Source organism: Lepeophtheirus salmonis, chromosome 4 (genome assembly GCF_016086655.4).
Source record: "Lepeophtheirus salmonis chromosome 4, UVic_Lsal_1.4, whole genome shotgun sequence".
Lineage (NCBI taxonomy): Eukaryota > Metazoa > Arthropoda > Copepoda > Siphonostomatoida > Caligidae > Lepeophtheirus > Lepeophtheirus salmonis.
This window is the reverse complement of record NC_052134.2, coordinates 23,041,464-23,050,350: the sequence shown is the minus strand read 5'-3', so window position 1 is coordinate 23,050,350 and position 8,887 is coordinate 23,041,464. Positions and strand designations below refer to the sequence as shown.

At 30.4% G+C, this 8,887-nt stretch overlaps 1 long non-coding RNA gene across 2 annotated transcripts; it reads right to left on the bottom strand.

Annotated features, from left to right (window-relative positions):
* Window positions 1–3,323: 3,323 nt before the first annotated feature.
* Window positions 3,324–8,887, bottom strand: LOC121115643 (uncharacterized). Of its 2 annotated transcripts, XR_005863636.2 has the most exons (4): window positions 8,690–8,887; window positions 6,568–8,564; window positions 6,193–6,509; window positions 3,324–5,980 (listed from the first exon to the last, which is right to left on the bottom strand). It is a non-coding gene; the product is annotated as an uncharacterized lncRNA (long non-coding RNA). The 2 variants fall into 2 exon arrangements; XR_011779719.1 differs by having other exon boundaries at window positions 3,324–6,509.

Sequence of the window (8,887 nt, the reverse complement as noted above, 5' to 3'; positions counted from 1 at the left end):
TATATGCATTTATGTGCATCCCTTTCATGAGATAGAGTTATTGAAAAAGTAGCACCACAGTCAAATTAAAAAATGATTTCGCCTTTATCGAAGAAAAACTGTAAAATGTGGCTTATTTTATCTTTCCTGGCGTGCATCTTTGAAGTGTGCTCAAATAATCACAAAACTGTCTTAAACGCTTTTTTAGTACAAAATCTTATGTTTCTTACACGATTTAGCGTACACCAATACTGCTTATATAACACAAGATACATATTACTAAATCTATCTATATGAAAAATAAATATTTTTTTTACTGCATCTATTATTAATGAAAAATGGGTTTCTTGTTATGAAACAATGCTGACCTCACGTATATACCCTCTATAAACTAAACAGATCGAACGCTAAACCCTAAATCCTAACATGATTTACTAATTATAAATTAACATTTGAAGAAAAAATGTCAAGAATTGATTGAAAAATGGAATAAAAATATGATGAATTGGACTTGATTAGGGACTTTTAGTTAAAGAATCATGAGAAATAATCAAGTTTAATGACATGAAATTGATATTACCTACAACTACAATTATTTTAGACATAATATACTCAGATGCATACATTAAGTAACTGCCCAATGGGCAAGCAATTTATAAGATAACATCTTTTTGATTATAGTTTTGCAAATTAAATTATGTAATTATATATTTAATACATTTATTGAAACCTGTATTATTTACATAAGGCCCGCATAATATTTATATACTCTTAAGGAAAAACAAAATCTATAAAATTATTCATTTATTTATTCGGTATTTTTATAAAATCCCCATAAAAGGGACAAAAAAAATCAGTTTTGTCACCCAGTATCTCAGATTTGGACTTAATTTTCTTAAAATATTCCCTTATATAATAGACGTTGAAATGCTATATTTCTGTGTAAAATTTCAATCCTTTAAAAATAATGAGGGTTGGATTTTAGTTTTAGTCCCCTCCACAACGAAGTTGCAAGTAGGTTACGTTTGGTTTATGTTTAATTCTTTGTTTCTCACTCGGACTACAACAAAAATTACAAATCAATTTTGATCAAATTTGGTGCCGAGGTTATATATATAATCAAAGTAACATGGCATTAAAATTTTGAAAAGTCAAAGTTACACATAGCGTAACTGAAAAATATATAATCGACCATCTCATTGGAAAATATTGAGGTAGGTACATTGCTTAAATTGGTCTCCATTTGTAGGTTTAACAAAGATGCTTCAAATAACACAAATTTAATTGTGGAAAAATGACCATAAGCGGAGGTTTTCTCTCTACCAAGTTCCAATTCTAGTTAAAAATGTTTTTATTGATTTACCTACACAAAGTACTTTTTAAGAGAACATAATTTTCTATGTCTTTTGAACCAATGAACAAATATATATACTTAAAAAAATTGAAATATACATACATTTTAAATTCTTTAATTCAAAATTTTATTTAATAAAACTGATTCTTAGCCCAAAAAAAAAAAATGTTTTAGGTTTGAATGTCAATTCATGATAAACTAAACACCTGGCGTTGTAAGAATGAAAGAATTCAAAGAAGTTGTTGAGCATTTATACATCATCGACTGGTGGTTTGTAAAAGAAATTGTGTAATAAAAAAAATCATTTGTTTTGATTACTAGGAAGTATTGAATCGATAATTGCCGGGAAATTTTTAGAAAGTTATTTTATCGATTCCCCGAAAATTTATTGACCCTAGTTTTGTAGTAACCTGAATTTGTAATTACTATTAAGTTTCTACGAGTTGATTATAACCTAATGCACCCATTGGTAAGATGCAAGCTGAACCAGTTTAATCTTATTTTGAAAAAATTTACTCAAAAGAGAAAAACACACCAGTGTAAATGCATTATTGTGGTAATACATGTATCCTTAAGGGCTCAAATACAATTGGACCTCGTGCGTCTAGAGAGGAAACATAAAATCAACATAGATGAAGACAGAGGATCTCAGAAAAAAAACTAAGTTATTGAAAAATATTTTAACATAATAACAAACCCTAATAATGATCTTCATGAGAAAATTGATAAGATGTGTGCTCATGATAACATGTAGAACGATTGTACTGGTTCAAGAAAAACTTAGTATTTGTGTTCAAGAAAATGGTTATATTCCACACAAATGCCACTCTGAAATTAGAAAAAAATATCACCAAAAAGGTAATTGGCATAAAATGTACGAACCATTGTACTCATTTGGTTGTTGTCAGGATCCTTTAAAAAATTTGCAAAATAAAAAAAGTTGGATTTTGCTTCAGAAAAAATCAATCTACTTGAAAAACTTTGGTTCTATTGGATGAACCATATTAAATTCTTCTGAAAGAGATTCCAATCTCTTCACACGTGAGCACGTAATTATTTAAACTACAAATGAACTTCTTATACAAGACACGCAATTCAATTAAAGTTTGAGAGATACTTTTATTAAAAAAGACCTTGATAGACGTCAGTCTGAGCCAATGTAGTACATTCAGTATTCTCATGATTCGGAATATTTAACTAAAAAGGATTATTTTGATATTGTTATTAATAAAACAAAAGTTGTCAATCTTGCAATCGAGTTGGGGATAAGACTTTTTTTTAAATGAAAACGAGTCTCGTAATCAAGAAGTAATGGAACCTGTAGTTGTGGCCAGAATTAACTTCAACTTCAAAAGGTCATATATATTAAGGAATTCTTTAACAAAAAAAAAAACATTTAAACCCTGTACATTTAAATATTTCACTAAGATTTACTGAACCAGAACATAGTTTTTCAAATCTTGAAATTTTTTATATTAAGCATTGCAATTGACTAGGGATGATACTCCTAATTCTTTGCTAATATTACGCACAAATGTAAATTTAACGGATTTAAAAACTCAAATATAAAAATGGTTTGTTTCGATTACTTTTCCAGTAATTCCCGATAATTTTTTAGCATTAACGATATTATCGATTCCCGAGCGTTCCAAAAAATTCGATAATTTATTGTCACTAGTAATCATTCCACGCAAGAAAATTTACATATATCTCAGAACTAGCTAGTTTTTTGATAGAATGAAGATACTACTTAGTAATAAACATTAGTTAAATTAAAGGTGATTGGGTTAATCAATTGACTCGAAATATGGACATTTAAAGTTAGAAAAAGGTCATGTTTTTCCCATGTATATATATATAAAATCAGTATATTGTAAAAAGTGAAGCCTTTATCCAATCAATAATTTGTTTTTTGTTTTAACATTTAGAAAATATTAAAATCATAAAAGCAGTAAACTTTTTTTTTTTGATAAAAAAATATAGTTGCATATAATTGTGAATATTGTCATTTTATTGCGTTTGTTAAACAAACATTAATATAGCCATCTAAACTTTGTTTAATCTTTATTTATTTATTTAATCGGATAAGATCAAAATTGCAAAATTTACCGAATACGTATATATATTTATACGGATAAAAACTCTGAAAATTGTACAATAAAAAAAACAAAAAACATCGACCATAAAGCTTTACAAGCCGTGAAGAAATACTATTACAGTCCGAAATGTTTTTTTCCATACGTGGGGTATTTTTTCCATATCCGAATGATTCTATTAGAAAAAAGTGTTTTTAAAAATATGACTTGCAACTCATATTTTTTTTGTCCATGATTATCATTCAAATTCAATAAATATATGGAGAATTACGTGATATACATTAAAATTATCTTGAGTACTTTTACATATTATAATAATATTGTATTATTAATACATAATGCTAAATAAATACACAATAAAACATATAACTTAACACGACCTGAATATTTTAAGCTTTTTATTTATAAGAATCCTGAAGGCAAGACGTTCTCAAGTTTTTGCCTGTCATTCGGTAGGTCTAGATTTTGTTCCAAAATACAGGGTCTGTTTTTAGGCGAACCATTGTTGTGGGAGTATGGCCACAAGCCAATCTTCTTTCTACATTACTATTCCATATTTCTCTTTTATTTTTGTTTCCACAATTTTCTCACAGGATCAATTCTACTACATTCGTAGAAAAAATGAAAGAACTCATTGGAGTTGGTGAACGGATTTCCCAATGTCTGAGTTAGACCGGCCCAGATTCTGGAGAATACATACTAAATAGTTATTGAGCCGGTACTAGGTTTGGTACTAGTACTTTGACACCGTTAAGAGGCTGAAAATTAACCGCCATACAGTTTACAAGGTCAGAAAGCATGTGGAGGATGGAAAGAGCCTCAAGGATTGACCTAGAAGTGGTATACTAATAAAATTGACCAACAAAGATGCTGAACATGTATTTTTTTGTTAATTGAGCCATGAGTATGACGAGTTTACAAGAAAGATGAAAGTGATTAAGTCTATAAAACTGTCCAATGTGCTGGAGGAAGATCTCATCGGAACACAATGACCTCGTTTGGAGGCTGTAATGGAAGCTGGTGGAAATCAAATTCATAAATAATAATCTTTAAAATGTGTAAATAAAAATGTCTTTTCTTGTAGAACATTATTCTTATCTGTTGTGTACGGTTATTTGTAGCAGAATCCAAGTGCTTAATAAGGGGTTATCAAGATCAATAACAAGAGTTAAATATGATCTCATATTATTTTTGAGGAGCATCTTGAAAAGTATTAGCTATAAAATATAAATTGAAAAGAGGAAAAACATTTTAATAAATCTTGGGGTGTATAATATCCCACTTCTTTAACAGAGAGATAAGATTTAAAACAATACATCTCTATTTTTTAAAATAATATGTATTTTATAGATAAAACACCTTAGATTGACAATGGAATTATAAAGAAATACGTTAATAATACCTGCTAATTAGTTGATACATTTGTTACGTTTGTATCCATAGTCAAAAATTACGTCAGAAACATTTCCTTTCAAAAAATTGTTCAAATTATATAAAAAAATATTTTCATACGTTCATAAAAGATATAATATAATACATATGTAGAATTTCTATTGAAGTAATCAAAGGAAATCTGAAATCTTTATTACAAATGTATACGAAGAATGTTTTGATTGATGTATTGTAATACGTTGTACATTCTTGTATTTATGGCTAAGTAATGAACGTGTGAATAGAAAACATGACATGCAATCACATAACAAAAAAATTCCCTGTTTTTGAAAGAAAATACGTATAAAATCATATCCATGTCAAGGATAGTATGTCTATGCTGTATATTGCCAAGTTCTTCAAATATGAAACAATTTTGGCATTTCATCACTTCCAAAACATATTATATAATTGTAATGAAGAGTCTATCAAACATCATTCTAGAAATTCAAGACTCATTTCTATCTTTTTATAACGTTTTTCAGACAGAATGTTATCTTTAGGCATGGAAATTGTACGTATTTTGGGTAGATTGAAAAAATATGCAGAAAAACCGAAAATCAACATAGTAACTATGAGAAATTGAAGAATTTTTTGGAGGAAAGCAGTTTAGCTGTTATGACATTTTATGACATCCTCTACAAGTAGCTATGACAAGGGAAGAGGGGTCGTAGGATATAAGTAAGAATATTTGCAAGAATTACACAAATTTTAATCCTCAATTCTATTCTTAAGTCCAACAAGGACTTACAATAACAAATTATCAAGGTCTTTTATGAGTACTTGCATATGTTCAGTCAGGTTTTGAATATAATTGAGTATATCAGAGGAGGAAGTTCACTCCTCAGGAGTTAAATAATAATGACAACAGCTAAGGAAAAGAAAATTCATTCTTTAGATTACCAATTTCAAAAAAGGCCAGCTAAATAATTAATATGATTAAACCACTAGTAGGTATATTCTTTATTAGACAACTAACTGTAATTTCCAGTATTGTCTAAAGTAATTAGGTGTAGTCGCATAGACAAATTTTGTTGTAATAATATAGCTCTGTAGGTTCCCGCCATGGTTGTTTTGTTGAGAAGTCCGTATACGTTACATATGGGCTTCAAAAAGATTCCTAGGTTAGATGGAGTAAATGTAATAGTATGATGTTTATTTATATTTTAAATCAGTGCAACTCCATCTGAACAATTAAAGGTACAAAAAGCTAACTCAGTAGTTTATCTTCCGTTTTTTATGAGTGTACTACCACGTAACTGCTCAATACTTGTATCAATTCATATGATATATAGTGAGAAGCTCGTTTGACTAATGTATAATTCAACTCACAACTTTGAAATACAAATAATAATATGGATGTATAAACTATTTGTGTCCTTCTTTTCACAATGCCTGAATCCCTTTACTTCAACTTCTGTTCTAGCCTTTGACGAATATTGATGTATTATTGTTGAGAGGAATATCGAATATGAGTTAGGATCTATGTCACAAATTGCTCTTTGGAGGATGAGGTGACGGACATTCCTTAATTCTAAGGATGTAATAAGTGTTTATTGAAGCAGCTGAGAGGGTATTTCCGAATTAATAATTTCCATGATGTCATGATTATGATATGATCAAAATCGCGGGTTCCATCTTCAGAAAAGCTAAATAGGAAACATAGTTGTTAAATTTTGATTGAAGAGAATATTAATCTATATTAACCTCATTTTGGAAGAATTTAAGGTTGTTCTCTGCATCGATGTTCCTTGTTAAATTCAGCTTCGTGATCATGAACACCGATTTTCTTCAAAAACATTACAATTTCCTCATTCATAGCGTTGGTGTTGGTATTATCATTGACTATTTTTTAAACATTGATTTTATTACATCAGTTGCATTAATGATATTAAGCTTCTCCATTTGTAAGGTTTTAGTCATTTGATGTATCCTCTGCATAATATTTTTCATGAAAATCAGTGAAATAACAAAGTCGACGCTCAGCTAATTACAGGGAAAAGATACTTCAATTAAAGGGTTAAAACTAATCCAAACAGCACAAATGGATTCAGAAAAAGCGAGCCATCTTGTAGTTGACAAGTTAAGAAGTTTTAACAAAGTTTTGATGTCCTAGGTTGCTTTTTCAAACGCTTCTGTCCAAAAAAAGTAAATTGATTGTTGTTTGATAATGACGTGCAAAATCAATAATTACATAAAAATAATGTTTTGGGCAATACATAAGTCTGTAGGCTATTCAGCAAATACACAAATACGGTGATATAAATAGAAAATGTTTCATAATCATTCACGAATTTAATGCTTACCTTTTGGTACTACCAGCGAAGAATGTGTATAGAGACTCTAATATTGTAGAGAGTGAAGTTATTAGTTTACTCGCATTACACCCATGTTCAATTAAAGTGTTGCTCCGGTGACTCTGACACGGAAATTATGATACATTTCGTCCCATCAATTCTTCCAGTTTCTGTTGTACTGACCAGCCATTGTAATAGAAAAATCGTATAACTGTAAACTATCTTGTTTGTATTCACTTGGTTGTTGGATATTACTGAAATAATAGCCTTGGCTGTATCTTCCCCAGTTTTACTCTTTATATGTTTAAGAGCCAACAAGCGTTCATATCTTTCACACATCACCCAAAAATAGTCATTTGATCATAACGAGATAGATCCAGTGTTGTGTCAGCAGAACATTACTGCAGCATTAATTTTGTTTATCATTATCCTTCGTACTGCAGTACCCAAGATGTCTATCATCTCGTTCTGGAATTGACTTGACACATAGGAAACAAGATGCGCTCGCCCGTTTCTGTTTTCTGCCCCGTGCTCCATCGTCAGACAATGTCGAGATAAAAGATTTAAAATTTCGTTGAGGTTTCTCATAGATTCATTAGGGAGATCTCCACAAAAGGGGAAGTTCAGTCTAGCTAACGTTTTTACAACATCCATCAAAATGTAAACAACTATAGTATTCTCAAGTAGATCTACTTCTTCTTGAATCTGTAGGTTACGACGAGACTTATCAACAAGCACATCAATCTGAAAACTGTGCGAGATTAGCTATGGCTTCTCTATGATCGTTGCATAAGAATTTCGCACCTAATTTGCCCTTCTTTTACTTCCCGACACTCTTCATCTTACTCCAAGATGAGAATCCCTTTCTCATCCATACATTTTTGCTATTATGCAGCTGGAAAAGTAAATCAATATGCAGCATCTTTATCGATGCTATATTCTAACATTGGACACTCGTTGTGCCATAGAACAGAATATGGTTTTGTGTGTGTCGAAATTGTTTTCTTTCTAGAGGAATATCTTAATTTTTTGCTGAAATGGCCCATTAGCTATCAAATATCGGCGCTGGGAATCACTTAACTTTTGTGGGCGTTAACCTGAATCCAAAGACAGTAATTCTGATAGCTGCAAAGATGTTTTTAGTTCTTCTTTATAAGTATCTTGCGAGTCGTAAAGGTCTATGATTTATCTCGTAAGACTTGAAAAAAGCTTTGAACTGGAACAAATACGTTTGCTGATATTTGTCATTTGACAAAGTACCTCTCGAGTGATAAGTAATGCTGATGATTTAATTTTGGCCCATATGTGTGATGCTTTATCCATTTCTTGCAAAAGAGCAACAATATATGTCACGACACTACCACCTACATCGTCACCGTCATATGATTTGGACTCCAGAATCAATACCTGAGATATAAGGAAAAATGATGTGTTGAATACTTGGTTGAAAATATAAGAAATATTTGCATTCCTTGGAATAAAAAATAACTAATAGCATCCCATTTCACTAGTTGCACAAAAGAATTACATACCTCTTCGACATCAGGGTTGGAGCCAAGAGTTGTTCATGGACTCATAGAACAATGATGATTATCAGTAACGGCAACAATAATCAATTTAACCGATTCCAAAATTACTTCTTACGAGTTCTCAATCAATAATCGTACGAAGTAGTTAATAATGATGCAACTTTTTTTTTACTCTTCTTTCTCGATTCTTCTGGCTGTACC